This window comes from Sinocyclocheilus rhinocerous, unplaced genomic scaffold (assembly GCF_001515625.1).
Source record: "Sinocyclocheilus rhinocerous isolate Xijiao unplaced genomic scaffold, SAMN03320098_v1.1 scaffold484, whole genome shotgun sequence".
In the NCBI taxonomy this organism is placed as follows: domain Eukaryota; kingdom Metazoa; phylum Chordata; class Actinopteri; order Cypriniformes; family Cyprinidae; genus Sinocyclocheilus; species Sinocyclocheilus rhinocerous.
Window position 1 is genome coordinate 884,160 of NW_015658063.1, and position 16,773 is coordinate 900,932.

Below are 16,773 nucleotides of genomic sequence, written 5' to 3' on the forward strand. Positions count from 1 at the left end.
GACGCGAGGAACAGTATTAAGAACTGCTGCTTTAGAACATTGATTTTGAAACTTGTGAATCCATTAGAATCGTTAGAAGACAGAATCGCGATTCATATATGAATAGATTTTTACGTGCACCTCTAGTTTTCTCTTCCTCTTTTCTAAAGCAGCGCAGCATGACCTCGCCCCCTTTGCTGCCTTTTCCCGAGGGCGGGGTTTATCTGGGTTTGTGATGTCACGAACCCGGGAAGTAACTTGTTGTAGTCCCTACCAGCCGTTTTTGTAGGCATTAAACTGCCAGAATTTTAAAAGGTGATATCTCCGTTTGCATTGAACTTTCAGCTTCGTAACTTTGCAGATATTGTTTACAGAAACAGAAACATTACACACTAACTAACGTTAAAAAGGTGAAATCGCAATGAACCACCCCTTTGAACTATGTGTGTGTGTGTGTGTGTGTGTGTGTGATTCATTTGATGTCTTAATTGGCATATCATGTACTTAATCTGTTTAACATTTTTAATGGAATAACAGCCGTAATAATTAGTGCATAAAAATATATGCAAATTAAGAAACGGCAGTATTGTTCAATCATCTTATGGAAGGATTAAGGATAGCCTAGGAGGTGGTTCTGGAAATATAACCCCTGAGAGGTAAATAAGTGTGTGTGTGTGTGTGTGTGTGTGTGTGCGTGCGTGCGTGCGTGCGTGCGTGTGTGTGTGTGAAGAAACTAGAGGTTATCAGGTGATGTAGGAGTTTCACAGCAGTTATACTGCAGGTCAAAATGATAAAAACCCATAGATCTGGGTACTCATGTCTATTATTCTGAGCCTTTGCCGTGTCTTTGCAATTGTAAGGACAAGGCATTTGCAAAACCCTATTTAGACAGGCTTCTGTCATCTCATCTGCCCTAAAATCTGCTATTAAGCTGTCAGCTCCCTTAAAAATTTATGATTATGTGATCGCTCTGCACAGTTGCTGAAAAGCACTGTAGTAAGCCATCTGAATACTCCTTTTAATAGGTAATAATAAACTTTAACTCTATAAACTCAGTTTATCACATTAAGTGTTCATCACTCTAGTATATAGGAACACAATAGCACAATCTGCAATATCAGTGGCAACACTCATAAGCATATAACTCAAAACTTAGCACTCATAAATAAATAATTTCATTAACCTGTTATTTGAGTGTGCTTTTCAGTGTAAACAGAGATTTGAAACCTTTTATGCACATTATGCCTACATTCATATATTTACATTTGGAGAACTTTATGTGTATAATGTGGAATTTATATATGAATATCAAAACAATAATTTCATTGCTCTCATCTCCATCTCAAGTTAAAGCTCATCTCTTTCGTCTATTTTTCTCTGTCATCCAAAGGCACTCTGTAAACTCTCATGGTTTGGTGCGTTTTCGCCGTACAGAGAGTTTGCCAATTAGTGTCAGTGGTATGATAATGTTGAAAACTGAACTGATGTCAACGAGTGTTCTAACATGAGTGTTTTTATTGTGCAGTTGGGAAATAACCAAGTGGGAGGCAGATGTTATGGTATGCACAGTAGAACAGTTCTGACTGTAAGCAAACTAGTGTGGGTGGGATGGAGGCCTTAATGTGGGTCATGACCAGCAGTTTAAAACACTTCATTATAACAAGTGTGAGTTCACGGCAACAGTCGTCATTAAGGGATGTTAACATTGACTTCTCTGGCAGAAAGATGATTGTGGTTTTTAAATGTAAGCACAGCAGCCAGTGTTTGTGAGGTGTTGAAGATATCTGAGAGGACATCAAGCAGCTTACTACGGTATTCTCTCAGCACCCTGCCAGGGATTCCATCTGGGCCAATACATTTTCTTTGGGTGACTTTTTGCAATGTCTGCTAATCTCAGCCACAGACAGCACCTGATCATCATTTGGAGAAGTTGTATTCTTGGCTGCAGTGTTGTTGGCAGAGAAGTGGCTTTACATCAGGTTAGGAAGGTGCAAAATTCAGAATTGAAGATGTGGCTCCTTTTCAGTTTGCGAATTGGAATTTGAAATGGCCAAACCCCAGGGGAAGCTTAATTGGAATGACAGGAAGACGAGTTTACTGAATACAGTTCGAATAAATGCAACAGAGGTAATGCATTCCATCCATCCGTCATTTAAAATTTTGAAAATTCCGAATGGTGGGCAACCCTGGAGGGTTCACAGCTGTCAGGGATCATAGGAATGATTGAAAAGTGGAGGACACATTTCATTGCTTCTCAGCCTGGCTTATGAATATTAATTAGGTGACATAGCAGGTAATTGGGTGACAGCCATATTAAAATAATCACATACCGACTGCACTTTCGTTCAGTTGACAGATGATGCATGCTCAATTTTATAGCACTCATTTTACATGGGCCAACTATTTTTTTCACATTTTAGATGTCTCACTAATCTGACGCACCCAATTCAGGTTATGGAACACATTGCTAATGAGCTGATGTGTTAAATCTGGTGTGTTAGATAAGAGAGACATCCAAAATCTGCTTTCCTGGAGGGTCTAACACTGCTTTACCCTCTGCCATATGTACTGGCAGTCAGCGCTTGCTAGGTGGGCTTGGATTTTCTGTGTGTATGCAGCTACTGGGCTGTCAATAGTTTGCTGAGATGTGTTGTGTGAAACTGAGCTGGTCATCAAATATAACCTCGAGATTCCTTGCTGACTTAGCTAGCACAGTTCATCAATAGATCTGTCTGGTGAGTTATTCACATACAGTGTCACTATATTATTTTTTGTACAGTGTTTTAACTGCAGTGAGCATAACCCAGATACTCTCATTTTAAAGTGTGAAAGAGTTCAACGAAAGCTGTGACATGTTCATTTGGACCAAGATTACAAAGGTGACCAGTGAGCACACTTTTCTCTCAAGCTTGGAAATAAAGACTGTGCTCACTGATACTGATTTGTACACAAGGTCAGCAGCATCCGGCGATGACAAAGAGGCCTGGGAAATAAATATACACAGTCCAGCCATCACTATATCACATTATTGTAGCAGGACCCATTGTTCCTTCCCTGAGTGAATGTCCTAGCCCAAATCTGAATTCAAAGCAAGGCTCTCACTGCTAGAATTATTTACCAGGGAAGAGGCTTGTGTAAAATTCACAACTGCAGAACTGGCTCTTTTGGTTGCTTTAAGAGCTGCTGCTGATGAACTCGATGCAGATCTGACACACATCGTATTTTCTCACAACTCTTTACCATTTCTGACCCACTTCAGGTCTTAAAGTCTACTAATGAGCTAACGAGTTGAATCGGGTGTGTTAGATGAGGGAGACAGGGTTGGGGTGCTCCAGGACAGTTTGGAAAACCACTGCATTTTAGAGACATGTTCTTAAATGTGACTCATATCTAACAAATACTTACATGCATGCACAGTTTTAAGGCAGCTTAAATTACCCTTTCGGTAACTGAAAGAGGAAGCCAACTACAAACACACTAGAAATGCGATCAAATTTTATTTTGGGAAACTTTACCTGTCTAATTTTAGTTGCACTTTTCCAATACCATTAGCTATCTATCGAATTTCAAAGGCTTTTTAATTTAGTTTGAACAGTTTCAGTCACACTTTATTTTAAGGTCCAATTCTTGCCATTAACAAACTATTAACTATGACTTTTGCCTCAATGAACTCCTAATTTGCTGCTTCTTAATAATTAGTAAGGTAGTTGTTGAGTTTAGGTATTGGGTAGGATTAGGGATGTAGAATACGGTCATGCAGAATATGTGCTTTATAAGTCAGTCAAGTCAAGTCACAACTGATCTTCATGAGTCCAGCCAAGTCTCATCTGATCTGCCAGAGCCTCGTCACGTCTCAGCTGTTCGTCCAGAGTCACGTCACGCCTCAGTTATTCATCCAGAGTCACGTCACATCACAGCTGATCTTCCAGAGTCATGTCACGTCCTGTCTGTTCATCGATCCGCACGTCTCACGTCTTGTCAGCCCCGTAACAGAAATAAAGTGTTACCATAAGTACTAATAAACAGCCAATATGTTAATAATAGGCATGCAAATAAGCAATTAGTTAATAGTGAGAATTGGTCCCTATACTTAAGTGTTACCACACTTTCAAACATGGCTTTCTCAAGCCAATATTCAAAGTTTGTCTTGAAAATTACAGTTACACTACAAAAACATATTTGAATTTTAATTCACATAAATTCTATTCACATACAAATTTGAACTGCATCCTCTTTGCTAAGGCATTCTATTCAAATTGTTGCACACAAACCCTGCCAGAGAAAAAGAGAAAGTCTGAAAGAAAATATTCAGTCAGAATGATAAACTTGACTAATGGGGTAAAAGTATAGATCTAACAGAATGAGTTTAGTTGACCAATTTGTTGACTGTGATAACAGCTGACACTTTTTTTTTTCTTGTTTTTGTATGATAAAAATCTTTTAAAAAGTTTTAAGATGAATTTTACTTTGTTGAGCAAAAGCTTTCATCTGAAAAAGAGTGTAACACGGTCTTTTTGAGGTACTCATGGGATTCACGCTGTCTGAGGAGTGTAGCAGACGCCTCGCCTCCGACTTTCAAAGGAGAACTGATGCATGTCTCACCCAAGATGGAGTACCTTGGGATTATCCTATCAAACATGAATTTGTCATTTTTGCCATATCCTCTTTGAGCAGAAAAGGTTTTTTAATAAAACTCATAGTACAAATTCCCTGTTTGGTCTTCTGAGAGGCAGGAAGTATGAAAGCACACTCCTACTGCTCAGCCATCACTAATCAGCAACACACACTATGGGGATTCGAGGGACTGTGGGCATAAGCTGTGTAAGGCTGTAGGGACTTGGGGCAAAAATGCCCCTAAATTGGACAAAAATGCCCCTGCACAAACAAATGAAATCTATTAAGTCTGTTGCTAACAAAGTGAATATGAATAGACAGTGTCGATTGTGGCATTAAATTAAGATCTGCTCATGTTGCACCGTATTTCATTTTAGGCGTTTTTAAAATGTTGCACATTTTAACCAATCGCACACAATTCTGTTGAGCTTAGGAATGCAATGGCCAATCAGAGGCATTTAGATGAGTCGTTGCTGAAACTCATCAGTTTTGAGTGTGTGCGCATACAATAGTCTAAGTAAGAGATTCATTTCACAGTGTATACAGCTTCTGTGATTATAACGATTGTTTTGTTTTGTTTTGTTTTTTTGAGAGTGCTTAAACTCGCGATAGATCAAAGTTATTGATAATGTCACTTTCTGTATACCTATAATTTATTCGCTGTTTGAATAGCCAAGGAAATAAAATATATATCAATTTCTAATGTTTTTATTAAATTGTAATCACGTTAAATACAATTTCAGTCCCATTAAACATATTTTATTAGCTTACATGACACCCATGTCTGGTTCTTGCCTAAAAAGACGGGTTTACAATGTTTAATACATTTGGCTGCTTTTAGCCTTACCCTGGAGTTGGTTCACCCTCCGCCTATGACTGTGGGTCAATGTGTCCGCAAACACATTTGTATAAAACCCTCCTCTTCTTATTTAGCCCAGTTTTCAGCTTTGCAATAAATCATAGCTCTTCTGAAGCAAAACAAAACAACATCCTTCGACTTCCAAAAAAAAAAAAGATAAATAAATAAAACTTCGAAGCTTACTTTGGTGAAGTGGGGATTTAATTTCTAAAGATCGGTTCAGCAGAAAACTCATAACATTAATATGGATCAAAGACCAAGGCTTTGTTTTTCAAATTGACTGAGATTAATGAAGGATGCGGATTTTCTCATTAATTATTTGCGGAAGAGTGGTTTTACTTATTAAATATGTGTTACTGTCAAATTACGGTTTGGGAATTCAGCCATGTCGCTATTACTGATATGACTGTAACTGTGTTTAGAAGCTGCATGCAACTAAACCTTCCTGAGGCGGATGCAACTATACAGAAAGTGTGTTTGGAATGGCAGAGGATAAGGAACAAACAAAAGCGAAAGATAAGCAAAAACACAAGGGAGACAACAGGCAGTAATAGCTGAGAGAGATGGTTTGCCAACTTGTTGTTCATCCTTTGTTGAAGAACCATTGTTTTCGGGGCAGACATGACAGCTCTGCATGGACAGCCATTTCTGGTGTGTCTGTACCAAGAAACTTATGTATTCTAGTACAATGGAAGATTTTGATTTTGTGTTTTTAAACTTAAAAAATAAATGACTTTAAAATTAAAATATGGATGGATGTCCAAAGGCTTTTATTATTAGTAGTAGTAGAAGTAGTAGTAGTATTGTTGTTGTTGTTGTCATTAACAGTATAACATATTCCGTTTCTTAAAAAAAAAAAAAATAAGTGACACTTTAAGATATATATACTGCTTCAAAAGTTTAGGGTATTTTTATGTTTTTTGGAAGAAATACTATGTCTCATGCTTATTAAGGCTGTGTTTACATAAAAAATTTTAAATATAGTAAAACAATAATATTGTTATAAAAATTATAATTTATAGTAACTTTTCTATTTTAGCATATTTTAAAATCAATTTGTTTTAACTGCTAAGGTTCAGTGTGTTAATAATGGTTATTATAATAATATTAATTTTAATGTTAAATGATTCACAGGTCAATATGAATATAAAGAAACACTTTTTGTCTATGAAAGCGTACTAGAGCTTTACTGAAGACAAAAGACAAAAGGTTGAGAAACACTATTTCTAGCTGGGTTGAATTCTCATTTAACTATTTTGTGAAAACCTTCCTTTAGCCTATCTCCATATACAGCAGAGCTGTTGAGCTTGGCATCAATTATACATTTGGATATTTGAGAGAAACAGAAAAGGCCCATTAGATTCTCATAAAGGGTTTCTCTGAATCTTCCTGGCTTATTATACATCAAGCACAATGGGCAGAAGGAGATATAGAGGACACAGGCACTAGATAAATGATTAAATGAAGTATAAGTGCCATTTCAGACACTGCTTACATGACCTTTAAACAGCTGACATTTCCTGCTTTCCATTTCAGTTAAATAGTCCACATAGAAAAACATATAGAGAGAGAGACAGAAAGCATATTTTGTTTACATTACCACTTAAGTGGATCATCAGTATCTCACCAAGAAAATGGCCATGTAGACCTATTCAAAATCCCAGGACCCCCCAAGCTTTTGGGTTCTTGAACTGTAGCAGGGTGGACAGAGGCAGAAAGTTAGATGAATGGGGTAGGAACACCCCGATCAATACTAAACCTGGACTGCCCACATAGAAGAGAGAGAGAAGAATTGGGACAGAGTGGTAAATATAAGCTTATAAGATGGAAGCATCTGTGTTTGTTTGAATGAGCTTCTTCTGAGAGTCTTCAACATGCTATAAGCCTGTGTTGTAATGACACATTACATCTGTGGTAAGATCATGTCTGCTGTCAGTGTGAGCATTTCCTCTTACGAGGCAAAAAGAAGATATTATTACTCATTAAAATCCCATCAGCCAAAATAACAGTATTCAGTTTCCTAGAGTAGCTGTTTGCTCTTTGCTGCTAGTATGCAGTGTATGGAGTCATCATCTAAACTAATTAGCAATCTTTTTGAGAGTCATCACTTAGATTAAGTACATAGATGAAACCTACTGTATACATACTTATGAAAATAAACAGAGACCTTGAAATGAAGTTAAAAGGCGTAGTTATAATGAAATGATCAAAGAGTCTAGAATGTGTGCAGTATATTATTAATTCCTTGGAGTGCACAGTGTTATAATAAGACATTTATGTGAGATGTATTTAAGGAGATTGGAGCTAATTGTCACAGAATAACATTCACAAGGACTGTATTTTAGCAACTGGAAGGAGTCAAAACTTTCTTGTCTTTGCTTTATCTACGGTATTGTATTTTAGTTAAAAATGCTTACAATTTTCTTACAATTTATAATTTGCGGTATTTATTTGCTAATTCTGTTTCTGTATAGAAAAAAAAATCCTAAAACAGCCCATGACAAACAACTTAACCTATACAATGTGACAAAAGGTTAATGTGAGTCAAATAAATTTTTGTCTAATTGTCTCTTCTAATTGTCATTTTTTTTCCTGAGCAATAATGTTTAAAATTTTAACAGATTGTTTTTGTTGTATGTCTATACAAAAATAATAAATATACACTGAAGTAGACTAGTGTGACTAGTCACAATCTTTTGTTTAATTTATAAATTAGTTTATATATTTAATTAATTTAATTTATATATTTGATTATTTTTAATTACTTTTTTTCTCATTTAAATTCAAGTTACAAAATGTTGTCAGTTGACAACATACAAATGTCATATAACAATCTGTTTTACTCTCTGAATAATATTCAGAGATATTTCTGCATGTTCAATGCCTAACATCTGTGCCACAATTCTACACTATTCTATTCTCCTGGCAAGGACGATGATATGGAAATATCAGGAAGGATAATTCCTGTGGATTTATGTCATTCCATTTGCACCAAATTCCTGCATTCAAAGGTCACATCAGTAAGTCTTTATTTTGAAGCACATGCACTATTAATCATTCAAATGCACGTCTGTCATCACAGAGGGCTAATGTGCTGTCTATAGATCTGTCCTGCCTCGAGGGTAACCCTTCACCTTAAAAAGTGTCATTGATTTCTCTGCTTTCACACCAAAGATCTGTGAATATGTGACATTCTGTCTCCGTCTGCATTTTCTTTTTCAAGGTGACAAATTATTCAAATACAATTAAGCGGAATAAAAAGATTCATGATTAAATGGAGACAATAACAGACTATCATCTGAGAAGCATAAGCAATATCACAAGCCTTGATAATCATAAAAACAGCACAACTGCGTGTGTGATATTGTCGATCCAGTTTTTTTAATCAACAGGTTAATACTGAGTCACTTATATTTAGCTTTATCTGCTTATGGTCCACCAACACAACTAGATCCAAAAAATATAGCCACACAGAGTAGTGATGTTTCGAATGAATTGGTTGAATGAATGATTCAATGACTCACTCATAAAGACACACTTGTTTAGTTCCTGAATAAATCAGCTTGTCTGAATAATTTTGGCTGAATTAATGACTCATCAGCCACCTACTGGTGTAACATGTAAACTACACAGTCATTGAAATCTCCACCACTAATGGATTGCACATTAATAAAAATGATAACATCTTTATCTGTATGAAAAAAATTATTATTCATACTGTCAGTTAATCAATACATAAGAAATTACAATCTTTGACTAATGAGCAGATTACACAGGTCATAGAGTGATTTATTGTAGAATAAGCATTTCCTATAAATCATCAGCAGCACATTCATATGACAGTTGCTAAGGTTCTTCTTAGCTGTAAACCATCACCAAACAAACTAATGGGGCCACATAATTCTGCATATGGTTGTTTTGTGTATTTTGTAATCTTTACTTTAACTGTACCTTACTTTTTGCACTAATGCATGGTGTTTACAATAATGTATTCTGTAGAAAAGAGAAGTCTTGTTGAGCAGCTGTTAAATAAAAGATGGTTCTGCACTCTGCTTATGAAATGAAAGACATTGCTTATTAGGTACAGAACAATCGCTGGTAATTTCTTTCTCAAAAGAAGCATTTATAAGCAGAACAAAAATAGTGCCTAATTATGTGTTCTTCAGCAAACTACAGAGATTTTGTCTAACTACGAAAGCATTTCCTAAGACTGCAAGCACAGAAGGGACTTGCGACTAGATATGTGATGCATTTCTATTCTATTAATTTCTGTTTTTATCACACCCACATATTATATAACCAACGTGCAAGTGTTGTTATGCTGTTATGACCCTTTTAACCAAAGGACCGGCCTCTGTAAAGCAAACGACAGAGCATCAAATGGTGGTTTGGGGGCGTCTGGTAGAGCTTAACGTTTATCTCCCACCATTCAGATATTGGTTACAGTACAGTATATGCTGTGCTTGCTTTGAATTATGAAAAAGACTGAATTATTATGTAACTTGCTTTTAAAAGGCTGAGTTTCCACTTTTGAGAATTTGAAAAAAAGTTAAATCATTACATTGGTGGCTTGATGAAAATAATTGTGCTATTTTTCTTTCTCTTTTTTTCAGAAGACCACTGGTGACTTTGCAGTACATCAGAGGGTAAGTGTGATAGATGTTCCTTTTTTTTTAATTAATGCAAAATTAAATCCATCCATCCAATCCATCATGATTTGCCTATAAAAATATCAAATAACAAAATACAAAACCAGATGCCTGACACTTTATAACTGGGTTTTTTCCTACTGCATTTATAAAGAAAGTATTGATACAAATCAAATCCAAGTTGATGGCGGAGGAAAAGGAGAATGTGAAGGTTCAATGCAGTGGGCAGCACTTTCTTGTCAGTCTAACAAAAGCATCACACTGCCTTGTGTTAAAAGGTCAGCAGGGGAAATCTTTATCACTGTCAAACCTTAATTGTAAAGTACTGCTTTTGTTTTGTCCTCAAACAAAAACAATGTTGCATGCAAATGGCAGCATACAGTGTAACAAAACAGCATTTTAGTCCATTTAATTGCTGATTTTGCTTCACACAGGGAAAATTGTGGTCTCTAAGTACCTATCCAGGAGCTAAATCAATGCAAAGACATTGCTCATCTGCGAAGCTCCCCTCCCCTCCTTCCTAAAAATCATTTGAAATACCTCTGTATATGAGAGATGTACATAAAGACAATTGGGGAAATAAAAATACACCATAGTCTGGCTACTCCTCATGCCAGTCACACTTAAAGTAACACCTCTTGCAAAATAAGCGTCATAAGTGGCCCACGCTTGAGAAAACTATAGCAGCCTGTGTCTGATAACAGATAGAGAGGAAGTGTAAATAAACCGCACTGTGCACGAAATCAATGAAGTCCAATGCTTTTTCTAAGTCCTGCTAAAGCACTGAGCCTCATAAAGTATCTTTATTAGGCCCACACTGGGGCGCTTTGTCAGGTTTTGATAATGTCTCGGACTGTATTTTAGCAACTGGAAGGAGTCAAAACTTTCTTGTCTTTGCTTTATCTACGGTATTGTATTTTAGTTAAAAATGCTTACAATTTTCTTACAATTTATAATTTGCGGTATTTATTTGCTAATTCTGTTTCTGTATAGAAAAAAAAATCCTAAAACAGCCCATGACAAACAACTTAACCTATACAATGTGACAAAAGGTTAATGTGAGTCAAATAAATTTTTGTCTAATTGTCTCTTCTAATTGTCATTTTTTTTCCTGAGCAATAATGTTTAAAATTTTAACAGATTGTTTTTGTTGTATGTCTATACAAAAATAATAAATATACACTGAAGTAGACTAGTGTGACTAGTCACAATCTTTTGTTTAATTTATAAATTAGTTTATATATTTAATTAATTTAATTTATATATTTGATTATTTTTAATTACTTTTTTTCTCATTTAAATTCAAGTTACAAAATGTTGTCAGTTGACAACATACAAATGTCATATAACAATCTGTTTTACTCTCTGAATAATATTCAGAGATATTTCTGCATGTTCAATGCCTAACATCTGTGCCACAATTCTACACTATTCTATTCTCCTGGCAAGGACGATGATATGGAAATATCAGGAAGGATAATTCCTGTGGATTTATGTCATTCCATTTGCACCAAATTCCTGCATTCAAAGGTCACATCAGTAAGTCTTTATTTTGAAGCACATGCACTATTAATCATTCAAATGCACGTCTGTCATCACAGAGGGCTAATGTGCTGTCTATAGATCTGTCCTGCCTCGAGGGTAACCCTTCACCTTAAAAAGTGTCATTGATTTCTCTGCTTTCACACCAAAGATCTGTGAATATGTGACATTCTGTCTCCGTCTGCATTTTCTTTTTCAAGGTGACAAATTATTCAAATACAATTAAGCGGAATAAAAAGATTCATGATTAAATGGAGACAATAACAGACTATCATCTGAGAAGCATAAGCAATATCACAAGCCTTGATAATCATAAAAACAGCACAACTGCGTGTGTGATATTGTCGATCCAGTTTTTTTAATCAACAGGTTAATACTGAGTCACTTATATTTAGCTTTATCTGCTTATGGTCCACCAACACAACTAGATCCAAAAAATATAGCCACACAGAGTAGTGATGTTTCGAATGAATTGGTTGAATGAATGATTCAATGACTCACTCATAAAGACACACTTGTTTAGTTCCTGAATAAATCAGCTTGTCTGAATAATTTTGGCTGAATTAATGACTCATCAGCCACCTACTGGTGTAACATGTAAACTACACAGTCATTGAAATCTCCACCACTAATGGATTGCACATTAATAAAAATGATAACATCTTTATCTGTATGAAAAAAATTATTATTCATACTGTCAGTTAATCAATACATAAGAAATTACAATCTTTGACTAATGAGCAGATTACACAGGTCATAGAGTGATTTATTGTAGAATAAGCATTTCCTATAAATCATCAGCAGCACATTCATATGACAGTTGCTAAGGTTCTTCTTAGCTGTAAACCATCACCAAACAAACTAATGGGGCCACATAATTCTGCATATGGTTGTTTTGTGTATTTTGTAATCTTTACTTTAACTGTACTTTACTTTTTGCACTAATGCATGGTGTTTACAATAATGTATTCTGTAGAAAAGAGAAGTCTTGTTGAGCAGCTGTTAAATAAAAGATGGTTCTGCACTCTGCTTATGAAATGAAAGACATTGCTTATTAGGTACAGAACAATCGCTGGTAATTTCTTTCTCAAAAGAAGCATTTATAAGCAGAACAAAAATAGTGCCTAATTATGTGTTCTTCAGCAAACTACAGAGATTTTGTCTAACTATGAAAGCATTTCCTAAGACTGCAAGCACAGAAGGGACTTGCGACTAGATATGTGATGCATTTCTATTCTATTAATTTCTGTTTTTATCACACCCACATATTATATAACCAACGTGCAAGTGTTGTTATGCTGTTATGACCCTTTTAACCAAAGGACCGGCCTCTGTAAAGCAAACGACAGAGCATCAAATGGTGGTTTGGGGGCGTCTGGTAGAGCTTAACGTTTATCTCCCACCATTCAGATATTGGTTACAGTACAGTATATGCTGTGGTTGCTTTGAATTATGAAAAAGACTGAATTATTATGTAACTTGCTTTTAAAAGGCTGAGTTTCCACTTTTGAGAATTTGAAAAAAAGTTAAATCATTACATTGGTGGCTTGATGAAAATAATTGTGCTATTTTTCTTTCTCTTTTTTTCAGAAGACCACTGGTGACTTTGCAGTACATCAGAGGGTAAGTGTGATAGATGTTCCTTTTTTTTTAATTAATGCAAAATTAAATCCATCCATCCAATCCATCATGATTTGCCTATAAAAATATCAAATAACAAAATACAAAACCAGATGCCTGACACTTTATAACTGGGTTTTTTCCTACTGCATTTATAAAGAAAGTATTGATACAAATCAAATCCAAGTTGATGGCGGAGGAAAAGGAGAATGTGAAGGTTCAATGCAGTGGGCAGCACTTTCTTGTCAGTCTAACAAAAGCATCACACTGCCTTGTGTTAAAAGGTCAGCAGGGGAAATCTTTATCACTGTCAAACCTTAATTGTAAAGTACTGCTTTTGTTTTGTCCTCAAACAAAAACAATGTTGCATGCAAATGGCAGCATACAGTGTAACAAAACAGCATTTTAGTCCATTTAATTGCTGATTTTGCTTCACACAGGGAAAATTGTGGTCTCTAAGTACCTATCCAGGAGCTAAATCAATGCAAAGACATTGCTCATCTGCGAAGCTCCCCTCCCCTCCTTCCTAAAAATCATTTGAAATACCTCTGTATATGAGAGATGTACATAAAGACAATTGGGGAAATAAAAATACACCATAGTCTGGCTACTCCTCATGCCAGTCACACTTAAAGTAACACCTCTTGCAAAATAAGCGTCATAAGTGGCCCACGCTTGAGAAAACTATAGCAGCCTGTGTCTGATAACAGATAGAGAGGAAGTGTAAATAAACCGCACTGTGCACGAAATCAATGAAGTCCAATGCTTTTTCTAAGTCCTGCTAAAGCACTGAGCCTCATAAAGTATCTTTATTAGGCCCACACTGGGGCGCTTTGTCAGGTTTTGATAATGTCTCGGGGACACCGATGACTGTTATATCTCTGCTGGTAAAGAGCAGGGCCCAGATGAAAAATGAAATGGAAAATTAGTGGCTGTCCACAAAGATAAATTATAGAGGCTGGTTATTTCACATAGACTTGATTCACACAAAGTACATCTACTGTCCAAAATCTATTTTTTTAAGTCTCTTATGTATGGAAGCTTGTTTCCGCCACAGGGCTAAAAAAAGAGGGAGAAATCAGAATTCCGAGATTTAAACTCTATATAAAAATATATAATATATTTTTATAAAAATAATATAAAATATAAATATTCAAATTAAATTTATTTTATTTTATAAAAAATTACAATTTCAATTGTATTGTGAGTTATATATTGTGAGATATAAACTTGCAAATGCAAGAACAAAATTCAAACTTGTGAGATAAAAAGTAATTTACCTTTTTTATTCTGTGGCACAAAAAAAAACTGAATTGTGAGATTTAAACTGAGAATTCTGAGGAAAAACTCAGAATTTCAAGATGTATCCTCAAAACTGCAAGAAAGAAAGTCAGAATTCTTTGTTTATATCACGCAATTCTGAAAACAGTTGAAAGTTTACGATTCTTCGATTCTTTGATTAATTGAAAGTTCAAAAGAACAGCATTTATTTCAAATTTTTAACTGACAGTCTTTACTGTCACCTTTGGTCAATTTTAATCTGTCCTTGCTTAAGAAAATTATTAATTTCTTACTTATTGGCAAAAAAAATAAAACATAGTGTTCAGACTAAAACAATAATTTGTCTATTTAAAGCAGCACTATGTAACTTTTGGCACTCTAGCGGTTAATAAACAGAACTGCACACATCCCGCGGAAGAACATTCTATGCGGAGCTACTTCTCTAAGTTTATGTCTATGGCGATTCACGCAGGTATGTGTTACTCCGCAGCGGTGACGACCCGACCAGGCTACAATAGTCCAAATATAAGTACTTATTATAAGTGTACTGTAGTGATTCGGAATAAGACAAAAACGCGGTTTGGAAGATGAATTCATGATGTACTCGCTCATTATATACATTTAGCAAATTTTGAACACAGAAAAAGTTACATAGTGCTGTTTTAAATAACTTAGAAAACGCTTAAAAACGATTGAGATGTGACTCTTCATTTTCATAATAAAGTTTGTGTAAACTGTATTTAGCACTAAGGACAGACACGGACACTGTATTCTGCTTTGGTGTGAATATAGCCACACACACAGCTAGACCTTCTCCCTCCAAGATGAGAATGGATGGATTCAAGGTCCGAAGTTCAATTCACAGAAAGGCTTTTGTAGTTAAAAGGCCAGACTGTTATAGCACAGCATAGCCTTTTTCAAAAGCATTTGGCAGAAAGTGGATTAAGTTATTGATTTGTGGAAAATGTCACAGCATAAATATTTGCGCTTTAATGCAGTACAGTGCAATCAGTGTTGACTTTTCTCAATGAGTTTTTCATTTCAGCGCTACAGCTGGAGCAAGCGGAAACTGTTGCCACAATTCATGCGCTTCTCAAATAAGGGCTTATGTGTTTAGCATTGCTGAATGATTAGCATGCAAAATGAAATGAATTGCTTTCATTGATTGAGTTTCACACTGTTATTAACAGCAATGAAGACAGACAAGAGGCCATGGATGACTTGTCTCTGTGTGGCGGAAGGCGTTGACGTTAAAACATATATCTCATGGGATCTCACTTAACCTTTCTGTTTCGCTGTTTAAACGTGATAAATGACTGCATTAAATGAAAGTGAAACATTTTATTATCCTTGACAGCTGTGGAGTACCTTGGGTTTCAGGCCTTTTCTTTTATGTGGAATTTGACTGTTAAACGACAATTGTTCATTGTCATTTACTGGTATTATGTGTTGCAGATAATTTTATTTATTAATCAATAGCATGAATCACCATCTCTGAAACTTACTTTACCTCAAACTTTTAAACTAGGTCATCTGTTGGAGAATGCTTGAGGTAGTCCCTTTGTTTATATATTTTTTTTTTTCCTTGAGGTCAGTCCTCAGAGATCCTTTGTAGGAAGTTTGGAGGCCATTATGTCACCAGGACAAAAGGGGAAAGATGCCATTTTAATTAAAGTTGGCAGATTTACCATCCACATAGGGTTTAAAACATCATCCGTCTGTGCAGATCGAGGCCGAAGTACCAGCGATAAAAATGATTTATGCTAGCCAGGGCAGCGGAGAGATTTCTCTTAGGAATTGGTGGAGGAATTAGCACAGGCATTGGAAGGCTGTACTGTAATGAGGAGGAATGACATTAGATTCATACCCTTAAAAAACGAATGGTGCAGTTGGGCCAAACAATCAGTTACTCTGCCTCAACATGGGCCCAACTCCTGCCTTGAGACTTATTTTCAACCTGGGATTAGAAGACAAAAGATAGTAGATCTGGAAAGAAAATAAAAAGATCCCAGATTTTCAGTAGTCTGCTTAATTAGTTTCACATTAGTTTAAACCAGTTATTTTTTAAGACTATGAGTGACAATTAATTAACTACAGGACATCCCAGATTTTCAGTAGTCTGCTTAATTAGTTTCACATTAGTTTAAACCAGTTATTTTTTTAAGACTATGAGTGACAATTAATTAACTACAGGACATGCTGATAAATAAATCAAATTAATTGTATGTA

General features: G+C 35.6%; 1 protein-coding gene across 1 annotated transcript in view; it reads left to right on the plus strand.

Moving 5' to 3' along the window:
- Positions 1 to 16,773, plus strand: part of LOC107722042 (tenascin-R-like) — a 143,476-nt gene that overhangs the window by 24,949 nt on the left and 101,754 nt on the right. The window contains exon 2 of the mRNA XM_016530270.1: positions 10,066 to 10,098. The gene's annotated coding sequence lies outside the window, so the exon portion shown is untranslated. The remainder of the gene's footprint in view (positions 1 to 10,065; positions 10,099 to 16,773) is intronic.